The sequence below is a fragment of the Stegodyphus dumicola genome, chromosome 10 (genome assembly GCF_044657685.1).
Source record: "Stegodyphus dumicola isolate Sdum_Otavi_A_Nest chromosome 10, ASM4465768v1".
Taxonomy (NCBI): Eukaryota; Metazoa; Arthropoda; class Arachnida; order Araneae; family Eresidae; genus Stegodyphus; species Stegodyphus dumicola.
In genome coordinates, this window is record NC_140777.1 from 132,621,724 (window position 1) to 132,638,503 (window position 16,780).

At 32.4% G+C, this 16,780-nt stretch overlaps 1 non-coding gene across 1 annotated transcript; it reads left to right on the forward strand.

Annotated features, from left to right (window-relative positions):
- The first annotated feature begins 11,821 nt into the window (after positions 1-11,821).
- TRNAM-CAU (transfer RNA methionine (anticodon CAU)) lies at positions 11,822-11,892 on the forward strand. Its single transcript has one exon. It is a non-coding gene; the product is annotated as a tRNA-Met (tRNA).
- The last annotated feature ends 4,888 nt before the right edge of the window (positions 11,893-16,780 follow it).

Consider the following 16,780-nt stretch of genomic DNA (forward strand, 5'->3'; position numbering starts at 1 on the left):
TTTAATACCTGGCCACGGATAAGACTGCATGTTAGATAAATTCAAGAATTTATGTTCGAGGCAAAGGAAAACTCCGCAAGGTCTGTAGAATATACATAACATGATAGCGCAATGCAACATGATGCTATAGACCAGAAAAATTTCAAACAAACTCTACGAGTTTTTCTAAGGTTAAAAGCAAGTTTAGTAAGGGAATTGAATGAAATCATTGCAAAAAGTTCTATTATAATATTCAATGATTGAAGTCTCTGTAACAAATAGAATGTTAAATTATGTTAAATTTACCTATTGTTATTGATAAGAGGGGGGGAAAATATTTTTCACACATACTACGATTTTACTTTTTTTTTTTTTTTAACATATCTAATTTAGCCCTACATTTATCTTAAGCGCTTTTTAGAGCTGTTCATATATTAGCTGTTTAACCTGACATTGATTGCAGATTTTTAAACACACAGGATAAACCGCTATTATTACATGATGGAAAACAGACGAACAACGTAATATCGTAGATTACGTACGTGGATATGTACTACGATTTGACTGTATTATATCGCACATTTAATTTGGTAAGATAAGTGCTTAGTAATATAAGAACTTTGCTTAGGCAACTGCTTATATATTGGCGTTTTTATTCTGACGCTGGTCATCAGATAGTTAAACAGAGAAAATGAATCGCTATTATTACATTACATGTGGCGCCACCTATCGGTTCAGAACTGTTTCATCGATCTTTCATGCATGTTGAAAGGATGTATCAATATTTAATAAAAAATTACAATTAGGATTAAATAATTCGCCTAAAATGCTTTAAGGGGAGTAGGACATTTTTTGGACTTTTTTATTTAAAAAAATCGGTTTTTTAATTTTGATTTTAAAAAACAAACTTTCTGGTTCCAAAAACATGTACTATGTTTAGATTTGAAATACTAAAACTAATGGTTGTCAACCTTTTTTGCCGCTTTCACCATTGCTGAACAATTATTGCCCCCTTTTCCCCGGAAAAAAGTGTATATATTTATTTGAATTTACATTAATTTTTAATATCTTCTAGAAATTAAACAAGAAAAAGTATAGAGAATGTTGATAAATACTAAAACTTAAATAAAAGTAATTTTTTAAATTTATAAACTAAAACTAGACAGGTAAATACATATCCGAACACATTTCTTCCCTGAAACTATGAAATTTCCTCAAGAGAAAATTCCCTTCTGGTTCAGAAACCCTGCGTTTTAAATTAAAATAAAAGATGTAAATTAAGACAGACCCACCCCTTTTTTAAAGATGCAATTTTTAAGAAGTGTCTTTTAAATAATTTTTAACTGAGACTTATTAATATTTTCTAATTATTATTCTCTGTTTATATCAACAGCATAACATTCATAAGCATTCACAAGCGTATTATACATGGATCCGAGCTTTTAAGAATGGGTTTGTTGGTGTAAAGTCGTTGAAAATGAGAAAAGGATATAGCCATATGTTTTGATGAATTTATACTTTGGAAACGAAGGGTTGAAAATATCAAAGGTTAATGCAGACGTACAGTATAAAGGAATCCAAAAGATTGACAAGATTCATTCTTTAAAATTGAAACGATGATTTATGAACTCATTCAGAAAACAAGAATTTTTAAAAGACAAAACAAGAGGAAGCGTGAAGCTGAACAGCTGTTATTACAACATGTGTCATGTTTGCTTATGACTTAGCAACCGCAAACGATGTCTGGTGGAAAAAGGGAAAAGTGTTGTGCTTTTCTGCAGTGGCAACATCGAAATGATATTCTAAAGATATTTATCTATAATTAAATGAATATTTCCCGATGAAATGGCTAAATTTTTGTCTTTTTAAAAGTTTAAATAAAAATGTAGATATTGTCAAACATCGTTTTGTTTATTTTGAAAATCCAGTTTTCTTTTCAAAAACCGCTTTTAACCAAAATACTTTTATACACGTTACACATAGAGAAAAGCACGAAAACGCCCATGCAGCCAGCCCGTTCGCGAGATTTGAGCTTCATATCGTACTACCAGTGTTCAGCGACTTTACCGCTCGTCCGCTGGTTTACCTGGCCGTGCATGGATTTCAAGAGACAAAAAGAAATGAACTTCGAAAGAACCAGCGACAGTTTATAGGGCAGCCCTTTAGGAGGTAAGTGAATGTTTCTTATATTTATAACATGGAATTTATTTTATTATGTATTATTTACACATAGCTATTTCCCTTATGCTATTAAAGAAATAAATTTTAAACACGTTAAAAATTGAAAAAAGTCAACAACATGATTATCGTGCAACACGTTAAAACACTAGAAGAAATTGTATTGATAGAAAGATAATTTTCGTTTTTTACGTTTTTCTCAAAATGAGTTTTTGCAAAATTTAGATACGTTTTCAGAACTTCTGTCATTGAAATTAACCTTAAATTTTATTTCATAATCTTACTTTCATAAATGCAATGAAGGAACTTATCATCTCCGAGAAGAAATGCATTACTGAGACACTGATTTTGCTTAAAAATATGCTACATTAAAAAAAAAAAAAAAAAAAAAAAAAAATTAAAATACTCTTGAATTAAAATATTTTTCTAATTTTTTAACTCCACATGTTAGAATAAAAACAGGTTCACTTAAGTTTCTAAACATCAGAAAGTATTAATGCAAATTCGAAGTGATTCTATGCATAAGAAAAAAATTTCATATGTATCTAAATAGGATCATGCATCTGAAATCTGTCATTTCGAGGAACCGTCAATATTTTTTCCCAAAAATATAATATGGAGAATTATAATAAATGGAATAATAATGGAGAATATAATAAATGGAAAATATAATATGGAGGGGAAAAAACTGAAATGTTTCAAACTTTATATTAAAAATTAAAATTTTTTAAATTTCAAATTTCAAATTTTAAATAAATGGTTTTAAAATGAGCATATCTTTAGAATTTCCGATTCAGACTCACGCGCTGGAGATAAAAATGTTTTTTTTTCTGTACAACGTTGCCATTGCTTGCGTTGAACTTTTGATTAATTATTAACAAAAAATTCGTTAAAGTTTTACAATATAGGAAATCGATCATAAAACAAATTCCAAATTTCAAATTGGGTCTTCCACATCCCCATATTCATAGGAGGATTACGTCATTCAAAATTCGATGGCTCTAGGTACCGTAGTTTTATCACAATGCGAAAAATATGCATACATTTATGCAGATTTTTCATTATTTAATTTCTTCAAATATAATGCAGAACTCTAACATTTGGTGGCAACGGTTTGAAGTGAAACGGACATTTAGAGTGATTCAACGCAAAATCGCAAAACGAAAACAATAGTCCTTCAGAGACAAAGCCCCTTCGGACTAATTATATTTCCGTATAATAATAATGATGTGTAATTTCTATAAATAAAGTACTTATAAATAAAGAATAATACTCTATAAATAAAGAATCTGCAATGAGTTTTATTGCGATAAGTTTATTAATTAATAATAAGGTAATTAAATAGGTTATTAATCTTATATTATTAATAAACATTAAGTTTTCCACCGTCGAAAAGGTCTTAGTCCCCTTATAATTAATTTAGATTTTTAAAATTATGTACTTCTGTATTTACAAATAATTTTACAGAATATTTTTTGCAATTCTGCATTTTCCTGCAATATTGTTTTTGCTAATAATGAATGCGGTGTAATTCGAACACCGCTGCTATGCACCCTGGGCAACGCTGTCGGCGATGAGATGGCTAAATGGCTGGCCATTACTAACTTCATTCGCTTGCGAGTCGCAATCAGACATTCTCACTTGGTAGCTTTTAAAACAAATTTAATGCTCAGAATCAAAAACTATATTAAAAAAAACCTTGAAATCTATCCCTATTCAAAAGCAACAATAACAAAAGTGCACTCAATGTTATTCAGATTAAGATTCTACTTCTGTGTTTTCTTGAAAAGTAAAATTTTAAATCTCTTCAGTGACTCCTTAACATAACCTTTCTCACTCCGGGTGAGGATTTCTAAAATCTAAAGGTTTCGCGAGAAATAATGATAAATAAGCTACTCGTATGTAAACTTATTGTTGAGTCATTTTCCTGCTTAATTTAGTTTTTGTAATATTTTAAATTTCTCTTGATTGATCAAATATAACTAATTATAGTTATTTACAAAACTAATGCATATTATAGTTATTTACCAATGAAATTTATTAATTGGGGCAAATTTTGAACGATCATAATTTTTCTAATTTACTAAAATTTACATTACTTCCTCTTACATTATCCCATTATTATCAGAAATTCAATAGTTTACTGCAAAAATTGTTAAGCTTTTGGAGTAAACTATTAATTTTAATGGTTATACAGTAAACATGTATCTCAGTGGCCACCAGCAGTTAAATACGGAAATTATTCTTGCTGTTGCTGAAAACTGTCCAAGTTAGATTCTGAACACTAGTCTAGCTCTAGTGTATATTTCATCTTTTAGAAAGTAAAGATGCTCCCAATCGCACTTCATCCATTTCTTTTCTTCTCGGGTCCTTAGAGTCTTCAAGCACCCTCTGCACCATAAGCAAACTCTTTCAAGTTCATCCTGAGACAGCAAAGGAAAAAAGTCTTCTTCTTAGAGTTTGCTGATATCAACGATATCCAAAGCAATATCGCGAGACTCTCACGGGGTTAGAATGAAAAAAGAATAGAGGAAAAGCACCTTCCTGCGATCTACGGAATATCTAAACACGTCATGTTTGCTCTTCTGGGATTTGAGAGGGGTGGCAGAAAAGAAAGGAAGGAATGGCACCATGAAAATTTCCAACACATCTGTTTTTTGAGAAATGTATTCCATAAAACTGGTAAATATTTCAATATTTTTTTTTTCATTAGAGTTAATAAAATTTCGAAAAACAAACAGAAGAGAAAAGACGCTGATTTTGTATGCATGTTCAGAATGTTCTTTTGCTCTTATTTTTTTAAATAGACTTCATTAGAAAATATAGTTTTTGTCAAAATAAACTTTAAATTACTTCATCACTATTCCCATGACGAATTTATGCATATGCTAGGAACGATAAGGAAGTATATATTCGTTTTTAGTCCACTTAATCTCTACGGAAAGAAATTTAAAAATATTTGGAGATTTGCCCTAAATGAATATTTAATTTTCCATAGTAAAAATCGTTCTACGTTACAGATGTTTTCAGACTTATATCTTTTCACCAGTTTCCTTTTTAGTTCAAAGGGCTTTGTCCCTGAAGGACTATTGTTTTCGTTTTGCGATTTTGCGTTGAAGCACTATAAATGTCCGTTTCACTTTTCAGACTGTTGCCACCAAATGTTAGAGTTTTACCTTATATTTGAAGAAATTAAATAATGAAAAATCGGCAAAAATGTATGTATCTTTCTCGCATTGTGATAAAACAACGGTACATAGAGCCATCGAATTTTGAATGACTTAATCCTTCTACGAATATGGGCATGTGGAAGACCAAATTTGAAATTTGGAATTTGTTTTATTATCGATTTCCTATTTTGTAAAACTTTAACTAATTTTTGAATAACAAACTCATAACGATTTCAAAGGAAGCAATGGCAACGTTGTAAAGAAAAAAATATTTTTATCTCCAGCGCGCGAGACTGTATCGGGGATTCTAAAGGTATGCTCATTTTAAAATTATTTTGCGACATTGCTACTGAACTGAATTTTATGGTTTAAGTGCAAAGAACATGATATTTAATAAATAAAGGTAACATACAAAACGTTAAAAAAACGCCCCAATGGACGTAATTTAAAATCTGAAACCTTTCGGTTTTTTTTTCCTTCTTTTAACTTTTTTTTTTTTTTTTTTTATTTTTATTTTTTTAGCCATAAAATAGAAGTTAAAATTCTTGATTTAGAAGATTTGTAAAGAATGAAGAATATTGTTCTATTTCACTGATGTTTTCAGACTCTTTCAGAATCTCTTATTCTTTCTTTGGTCTTCTTTCTTTATAATAGCGAAAAATTTCGAATATCACCCTTCCTTCCTCAGTGACACGACAGCCTGGGGTGGGCTCTGGCCTTCTCAAGAATTATCTTCCAGGCCTCTCTTTGGTGGCTTGGCAAATGCGGTCAAGAGCAGGAGACTGACGTTAATTACGGAAGGGGAAAGTAAACGGCTGTGTCAGGGATCGTAAGGGGAAATATATTAAAAAAAAAGTGTTTTTAGGTCTCATTTAGTATCAGTATATCATTAAAGTAATTAATGAAAGCCATTTGAAACCAAAATAGGATTTGCATTAGTAAATTATAGTTAAGAATAATGGCCCCCATTGTTCTGATTATTACTGGAATAATTTAAAGATTAAATCCGATAGTATCTTAAGATGTTTTTGCAGTTGGAAAAACAAGAATATAACTCATTTTGATTCACCTTTCTTTTCTTTATGAATGACGAATATCTGCCATACATGTGATCAAATAGGGAACAAGTGTTTAATCCGTAAGATTATAAGTATTGATTAACATTTCCTATAACTACTTCTAATTGAGGCTTTCTAAGAGCAACCCCCTTAATTTTGACTCGCAGCTTTTAATTTTAGACTAAAATATGAGCATAGAATCTACCTTTAAACAATGGGATTTGTTTTTAACACTGACATGAGAGTGCCTAGTAATAATAGTTTTAGCGTCTCTAAGAATCATTTTCTGGATTCTCATATTGATTTTTTTCCAAAAGATATTAAAAGCTGCAATTGACAAGTATGAGCAATGCATAATACATACATATATAACGTAAGCATACCATAAAGAAAAATGAACCCCCCAACAAAAACTGATCGACTGCTATTGAACTCTAAAGAGGGGTTTATCAGAGGGAAAATGGCAATTAAAATCAATTAAAATTCCATTTAATTGATTTTAATTATTTATTTACTGTATCGATTTATTACTTATTGTAATGGATTGGAATATTTGAATATGAATTAGCTGAATATTTAAGAAAAATATTATGACTGCGAGAATAGGAAAAAAACATTTTTTGAATATCTGCTTTCTTATAGAATGCAGATGAATTCCTTTTTTCTCAACGAAAATCAAAATTTAGTAGCTAATTAATCTGTCTTATATCGACCACTTTAGTTCAGTGATCCGTATTAATGTGCGCTTTTTTTAAAAAAAAATTTAAATGCTTCAAGAATAATTAATTAGAAAAAGGCATAATTCTCTTCTTACCCTTAAATTCTTCAATAAAAAAACTGCATTTTCAGCTATAACCAAGTGAAATAATTTTCTAAATATAATTCAAAGCATGAAAAATAAGGTACATAAACAGCTTGGAAATGGAACCAGCATTGAGATTCTCTTTAAGAAATATGGTGAAGCTTAACAAAACGTCTACGAAGTGAAGTAATTCCGTAGAATATTTTCTAACTCTTTATGATTAAATTGCATTCAATTATACTTTATAAACGACATGTAAATACTATTTAATGTATATGTGTGGATGTGTGTGTGTGGCTCACTAGCGGCTGAGCTGTAAAATAGTTGAACTCTGGCAGGTCGATCCGGGGTTCGAATCCGGATCGACGGGGATGGCTGTATTCGCGTTTTCGAGGTTTTCCCCACGTGTAACGTGCATAAGAGTCAGTTTTGCTTAGAAAGTTCTTCACGAGGCACCTTTACCCTTAGCCAAATAACCGTGGAATGCTTTGCTATAATCAAACAAACCAGACCAAAAAATAGATATATAAATAAGTAGCTTAAAAAACTGCTATATTTTATGTATACTTATCAAGTAGTATTTCAATATATATAATGATTAAAAGAAAGGAAATGTCGGATCCTAATTGATTGTATATAATGTAATCCCTATGAAGGCCCTAAGAATTCTTTCTCACTTAAAGTCGTAACCCAAAAAGAGAACAAATTAAACTTCAGATACGTATACAATACTGAATCTAATACAAAAAATACAAAATATAAAAATAAATTATATATGTATGAAACCTAACTAACTATTTATATTGATATTACGTAAATATACGTATGGTAATGAACATTGTATAATAAAGATATTTTATACCTTGTTCTATATTTGGTTCCATTTATATATACCTATACATAGATATATATAATTTAAGGATTATAGTAGTAGTTAATACTACAACATATAAAACACAAAAGGGCATCAATAATGTATTTTTCAGTATTATTTAACTTCATTCTTAAGAATTTTCTGCAGTCTAGTTTGCGTTATTTTATTCATAAGTCTCAAATAAAAACAATTATTGTTTATATGTCATTAGAAAATTAACCAAAAAGCTGCGACCACAATGTAATTGAGAAACAGTCCTTAGCCGTGAAAAGATTGAAAGCCATTCGGTTATGACTATTATCTCACATACTCAGCTACTTCGCATACATGGAACATAGCATTCGAAATGTAAAACTCAATATTTACTACAAATTCCTTCGTGTAACAAATATCTGTCTTTCTACACCTATGGCTTTAAAAAAAGATGTTATTTATCTTACAGTTTATCGTTAAGTAATACATTTTCATTGTACAAAATTGCATTCATTCGAAGAATTCAATTTGTATTTTCCTCTGTATAAAACTGAATGTAGAGAAGTTAGATGTTTAAACGACCCCCCCCCCCCACATTTTCTTAAGACCACGAGCAAAATTATCCCTTCCTTTTCAGCCCCCCTTGTGAAAAAAGGGGTTCTAAATTTACGACCTGACCGCATATGAGGGTATTTCCTCTCTTTTCTTGTCCATAGTCTTGCAGTTAATCACTCTTTAACTGTCGAGGTCCCCTTCCAGGCAATCGACCCATCTAAGGTTGGGTCGGCGGCCCCTAGTTCTTGTTCCAGTGGGCTTGGCCGGGAATATTTTCTGCGTTGTGCGCTCCCTGTTCATTTTAATAATGTGGCCAGCCCATTTAATCCTTTGGATTCTTATGCATTCCACGACTTCGGGTTCTTTGTAGGTACGGTAAAGTTCTAAATTTGAAGGTCTGTGCCAAACACCATCAACTTGTATTCCTTCAAAAATAGCTCTTAGTATCTGCCGCTCAAAGATACCACAGGCATTTTCGTCTTTTCGTGTCAATGTCTAGGTTTTTGAAGAATATGTGAGTATAGGTCTGATTAGACATCTATAAATTAATAACTTTGTTTTTTTTAATTGCCAATTCTGAAAGATTTAATGCTCCTCTGTACTTCTGGTGTGATGCTGTTATTAATGTTAATCTCAGAGCCCAAAGCTATCAGCTTTCTGAAATTTATATGTACCTATTTTCAGGTGAGTTAGCAGAGTCCGTTACCCTTGTGCATTGCATGCATTTAGTTTTCTCCTGCTTTATAATGAGGTGCATTTTACCTGCCTCTCTTTCCAGGACCAGGAATGCCCATTTCAGATCAGAAGGTGTTCTTGCAATGATGCCTGTATATCATCGGTAAATGCAAAGATTTGCACAAATTTATAGAATATGTTTCCTCTAGTATTGATTTTTGAGACATAAATATTTTTTTTCTAATGCTATGTCGAAGAGAAGGCATGCCAGCGCATCACCCTGCCTAACCCCATTTCTAACTTTCATTGCTTCTGAAGAATCACCCTGGATTTTAACTCTCTGAATGGTTTTACTCACCGTAAAAGTAGTGAGTCTTACAAGCTTATCAGGAATATTAAATTCTCGCATAGCTTCAAAGAGTAATTTTCTATTTATGCTATCATAAGCATTTTTGAAATCCAGAGATGGTAGGTTCCAATTCCAAATTTTTTAGTTTTTTCCCCCAGTATCTGTCGAATGATCAATTGTGGATCTTCCTCTCCTGAATCCGCTTTCATATTCTCCGATAATGTTTCGAGTGTCATATTTCAACGAAAATATCCATTTTGATCGCTCTTGAATCCATTTAGAGAATTTTTTACTTCACATCTGTACGTACGGACAGAATAAAGGACTGTTTTTTCCAAAACGTACGTACGCGAGTTATGCGAGATACATACATATATACCTAAGAACGATCATCCGCAGAACATTGAAATTTTGTATATAACATCTAGTTGTACGCCTTCCCTTTTGTTGCAATCTGCAGCCGTGTGTGTGTGTATATATATATATATGCAACATTTGTACTTCTGGCGGAAGATGAAAACAATTCACGTTCTAGTCATGGCCGAAAAACTGCTGCGTTGTTCAAAGGAATTGTATTTTATGAAACTGCGAAGATTGTATTTTATGAAAAACCCTAAGATGCCTTATTCATACAACATAAGTAAAAAAAAAATACTTTGCTAGGGTAAATGATTCAAGAGGACTTGAAAATACGTCTTTTTGAAATAAACTGATTTCAAATCCCTAACTTCTATTAACAAACTCAGTTTCCTAAATTTTAAATTCATTGCAATTTACAAATAAATAGCACACTAATAATACGCATTAAAGACAATTCAATTTTTTAATACATTTTAAATGCAGTTTTGTAATTCATGAGACAGACATGAAGATTCCAAAGTCGATCCCTAGGAACCCATAGGCAAAATTCCAGACGGATAAAAATAAAAGATTTTAAAGCTTCGAGAAAAGAGGATAATTTTCAGAGAAATTTTCAATTAAATACTATGCAAGGAATAGCATTAAACACAAACAAAATACTTCCTAACTGAATTTCCCCTCTTACCACTTAAGATTTCCGCTTTTCATAAATACATTAAGCTGAAAACGAAAAGGATTAGGAATTGAATTCCGATTGGAGATTTGAAGGTGGTTTAGCCACGGGAATTAAATTTAAATGGTTTTTGAAACATAGACGAAGTGCTTTTCGATTATGGAATTTTAAATAAAGGTTTTAAGGATTGGATAAAATTCTAAGAGCTCAGTTTTTAGTTTTTCCAGATATGTTTTTAATTTTTTATAGTTCCAGAGCTAAATTAATAAACTAAATCGTTAGAAATCATACCAGTAATTTTTAAAATGTGTTTTATTAAAGCATGATAAAATTTTGTATGCAACAGGTACTTTCTGCAAAAAACGAGTTACTGGCCACCCAATCGGGATTGTGGTTAGTGACTGACTTTGACTGCCGTACCGAAGGGCCTGGTTTGAAACACAGATGTTTGTAAATGTATAGTGCCTGTGCAGCATGGGGACATTCTAAATACGTGGCGATCCGAAATTCCGCTCGAGAGCTTGATGGTAGGAGGCCCACGGATCCGTCCTACCCTCCGGGGCGCTCTGTTTCAAAAGTGGGGATGGAACTAAGCAAAGGTGTACTGCCACCCAATGTCTAGTGCCCAAGGCTTTGCCAACCACAGGCGTAGTCTTGTCTCTTTGCCACGATGAATTACACAACTGAAGAAACACGACGAATCGTTATTAATGTTAATACTATAAAAGATTTTTTTCTGAATTAGATTATCCAGTGTGATCTTTCAGCTCCTTCTATTTGAACAAGTTTCAAGTTGGGCAATATATTCAGTTCTGCCAGTATCGTTTTATGCTTTTCTGCCGTGTCTTCTGCATCCATGAGTTCTTCATTATATTGCTTTCCGAATTTTGGCTGTTTCGATCTCCGGCGGTATAGTCAAAGAAATCTCTCCTACCATCTCGACATTAATAGTTGCTCTACAGAACAGATGCTTCATGGGAGATTGACTGGATTCATATCTTCAGCAGGAAAGATTTGTCAAGTATCGTATTTCTGGAACTCTATTGCGTGCAAATGTTCCCATTGATGTTTCTTTTAATCGCCCCTAAACTTTAATTGAATCACTCCAAAATATATTTGGGATATGAAACAATTTTAAATCAGATTATAAGGTATTTTCTCCCTCCTTTTTGCATGCCTTCGTGGTGTAACGGTAACACACTCGGTGCATATTCGAGAGGTCCGGGTTCGAGTCCCGGCGAGGGCATTGCACATTTTTCACATTTCCTGCTTCAAAATAACCTAATGACTCTACAATGGTTGAAGCAAGCCTTTCTCAAATGAGACAAGAAAGGAGTTTCAAACGGGGTGTTATTATCGTTTTAAGCGGACTTTTAACATTCAACTAACTGGACTCCTGATATCGCTTCATACATGGAAGTTGTATAAATATGCTTGCTGACGTTGCAAAATGTACGAGAGGTGTGCCTTGTAGTGTCCATCATTTTTAATATTCAAGTATCAAGGCAGATGAAACTGGGAAAGTTTGAATGATTGCTTTAGCCAAATTTTAAGACATTTACTTAAAATTAATGGCAGTTCATCATCCCATTTTAAATTCAGAACCCAGGTTTCTTGTAAATTTAATTTAACTGCTAGTGCTACGCTACGTAGGAGATTCGATTGTTGCCACAACATAATGTTCTTTACATAAAGTAAAAATGAAGAATACTTCTAGGCCAATGGATTTTTTTTGGTACAAATATTCTATTATGATTTTAAGTAATAACAGTGTATGTAAATATTATTAACACATTTTTAATGTTTCCAGGGATATATTTTGTGTGAAAAAGGACTTCGGTAAGGATTGGATTGGATTGGATTATTTAATTATGGCAAAGCACACGAGGGCTATCTGCCTAAAGGGAGGGATGACTTCGTGGAGGATTTTCTAAGCAAAAATTGGCTCGTATACACGTTACATATGGGGAAAACCACGAAAACGCCCATGCAGCCAGTTCGCGAGATTCGAACCTCAAACCGAACTACCAGTTCAACGTCTTTACCGCTCGGCCGCTGGTGGCCCGGACTTCGGTAAGAAAAGCCCAAATTAAAGTTTATTTATAATTTACAGCGTGTATTCTCTTTTAGTAAGAACTCAAACTTCACATTGCGTCAAAACTCTCAACGTCACTCTAGATTAAAATTCAGCATATCAAATATAGAACACCTATGCAAGAATCAACACTTATCCATCTCATTAATAGCCTTGAATTATTAAAGAGAATATACATTTTCTTCTATTAATTTAATTATTTAATACCAATACAAAATACAAGCAATTTTAATTGTGTATTAAGACATAAGTGTACTAGTATAAACGTAATTTCTACGTGAGAAAAGTTTCTGAAACGCTGTATTAAGGAATATGAAGTAAATTTACATATTATGGTATTAATCACAGCTGCGATACCTAGTCATATAATCTCAAAGAGGAAAATTAATTGAATTATAATTAATACTGGTAATTTCAGCTCTGTGCTTTGTAAGCTTGTTGATCAACATTAAAAAAAATTCTTCAGAAAGTGCTGAATCAGGTCAACAACTACTTTTCCAACATAACATGAATATATATGTAACAGCATTTAATACTTACGTGCTCACTTGTACATGCAAGTGCAACTATGTAATGAGTAGGAACCAATGAGTGTTCAGCTGCTAGATGTAGTCAGTGTTACAGAATATAAATATCAGAGTTTCGATGGGCACGCCAGATATTTTCAAATGTTAAGGTAAGCGATACAAACGAAGTTTGATGGTGGAGAAATTCTCGGTGCTGTAAAACTATATGTTTGGTGATCAGTAACCACCAAACTGTCTATATGATGGGTAGTATTATGGCACGGGTCTACCAACAGTACCTCAAAAGCAGAAAAACGGGTGGGAATCCTGCAAAATGGGGCTGAAAGCTAGTCATTGATGCGAGAAATGCTAGAAGATTCAATCTATCGTATCGTAAGTCAAAAAACGCAACTTTATGTCAAATTAGAACAGTTTTAATGCTTCGTCCAGGTTGACAGGTGCCTCGTCCAACGTCTTCACAAGACCTGTTCTTCGGCGATTGGCACAACTCGTTTATAATTATCAAGATCATCTCAGATTTCACTGTTAACGGGGAGACATCGATTGCTGTCAGGAAAACTAGCAAATTGCCCCGCCTCTGGAAAGAAGATGATTGGAAACTATCATCTGGTCTGACGAACTGAGATTCCAGCTGTTGTAGGCAGATGGCAGAGTTCCTCTGTGTGGCGTAGATCCACGAGTACTGCATGCCTCTTGTCAGAGAAGAGTTGACAGGGCGGTGGCGGCAGTTTAACTGTCTGCGACATCTTTACATGGTCATCATTGCTGAGTCTTCTTATGACATTAGATGGAATCCCAAAGAGCTCAGTCTATGAAAAACTGATATCTGGTCATTTCCACTTTGCTGTTCCCACATAATTATGTTCCTTTTCAAGCAAGTAATGTGCCAACCCATCGGTTAGACGTTGCCCAAGAATAGTTCAACGAACTTAAAAATTACATTGGAATACTAAACTGGCCTGCAGAGTCTTATATATGAATTCTGCTGAGCATTTGTGAAATTAACTGCAATAGTGCCTTCACTCTATGGACATACTCTGTGATAGATATTTGCTGGATGAAAGTTTTACCAGTTTACTGGATGACTGTTTTCTCAAATCCAATGTAAAGGTGTATTGCTGCCGTTATCTCCGACAAATGTAGAGTAACGCTATGTTAAAAAATATGTATAGTGATTTGTCTTTGTAATAAGTATATGCAGCAGTCTGTGGTAGCAGCGAAATTTCACAACTTAGGCTTTCCAGAAATAAGTAAAAAAAGTTGTAAATTTAATTGAATGTTATGAAATGTGGTATCAGTTCCATAATTTATTTGTCATGTACTAATAAATGTTTCACGGACTTTTGGGTAATCCTGTATAATAATATTAGATACAAGGCCAACGCTAAGCGTTTAGTCACTTGGTGCGATCTTTACGAATTTTAAATTCTACCGCGTAGTAGATCAAACTTCGTTTATATCGCTTACCTTGACATTTGAAAATATCTAAATCTAAAAATACTGCCGTCTCTAAATTCTGACGCCCAGTGTTGCTGCACGAGGTGCACCAGCCTTGCCGCCGGCTCTAACTAAGTGTAATAAATAAGAAGACTTCCATATAGCCTCATTAAAGCAATGATGATGAGAATTTAAGATACTCCGTTTTGTCCTAATCATTTCGAATAATTTTAACTTATGCTAACTAATCGTCGTCCATTAATTTAATCAAACGCATGGTATTGCCAGAGTTCTAATTTTGTGAGATGCTGCCATTCAGGTATTTATTTAATGTTTCAAATCACAGAAATAAAAATTAAGAATTAAAAAAAAAATATTCACTTTGGAATAATAATATCCACGTTTATATTATTTTATAATCCGTAAAAGATATTTTTAACCTTATACACTATGTATCATCACATTTAAAGTTCTATTTTTTGCTCAAAAAGTTTAATATTTGTTCCTAATTACGCTAACTTTCTGCTTTATGTGCACTTTGTCAAAAGGAAAAAAAAAAAAAAAAAGTTCTATATCTCCCGTTGTGCTGGGCCAACGGGAGATATAGAACTGTCCTTTCTCAGTTAATTCAACGAAATTCAACTTGCGTTTTTCATGTCTCGCTCGAAAGCGCGACTTACGATATGTATTAGATTTATATAAAGCGTTGTTCTAATATAGGTATTTTGACACAAAATCGGTCTTTTTCTGAAATAACATGCCAAATTTTTTTCCCATATTTCGATTCTACGATTCAAATTATGCCAAACTCTTTTTATAAAAACCGCGCGAGTAGTTTTTTAAAAAATTAGCTAAATTTTAGCTTCTGAATGTTAATTGAATTTGATATATATTTATTAATATCACTTTTTTATTAAACTTACTTGATTCATTCTTCCAGAATTCGAAATTTAGACTTAATCCATTCGCCTATTTTTTATGATTTATTTTTAAAACTTGTTTTTTAAAATAATTTTTATAAATTTTTCGAAAAATGTTTTGAATTATAATCTATAAATGTTTTGCCATCATCTTAAAGTAGATGTATTTCTAAGCTTGCCTGCAAAAAATTACTGTTTTGTATTCAACATTTCCCAAGATATACGTGAATTGACACTTTGGAGCGTTTTGAAAATTTGGTGTATTTATTATAAACGTTAATAACGCCAAATGCGGTGTAAGCATTTTGTTAAACTTATTTGAAAGTATGAACAATGACCTTTTTTCCGCTCGTGGACAATGAAGAAAAAGGAAAGGAAAATCGGTTGCTATAAATTAAGAAGTTTGCCAAATGAATTATTCTTGGCGCAAACTAAAAAAGATTCGCCAAGATAATTTTTTAAATTTTTACATAAATTTGTCACCAAACATTACAAAATTTAATATCTAGGTATAATTTGAGTCGTACAATAAGAATATAGGAAAAAACTGTTATGTTATTTCAGAAAATGTCCGATTTTGTGTCAAAATACCAACGTTAAAACAAAGCTGTATATAATATAATATACAATATACTAAGTGACGCTTTGGAGATATGGAAAACGCAGTTTGAATTTCGTTAATCGGACCAGTAGAATAGAAATATAGAACTGTTCCCCCTTTTCTTTCGGAGTGTACATGTTGTTTAGAAAACTGCCTAAACGTTTGTTATTTTCACTTGGATCCTGATGCATAAACCGTATATGAAAAGCTAAGGAAAAAAATTATTTCTCTGATTTTTCTGCAATTATAATATACTTATTGTCGACTGTCACCCTATCCTTACCGAAGAGTTATTTACGGTTATTAAATATGAAGCATATTTATTTCCGAATATCTGTAAACTGTGGAATTTTTCTTTCAAATTGTGACGATCATAAAAATCTTTTGAATTTTAAACTTCCCGATAAAAATATCAAACTGAATACGAAAAAGAGATTACATTTATACAGAAAATTCCGCGAACTTAAATATTTCTTTAACTTTGTCAGTAAGAATCAAACGTTTATCCTCGGGGAAAAATATTAGACAATTTAAAAACTTGTTTTAAATCATCA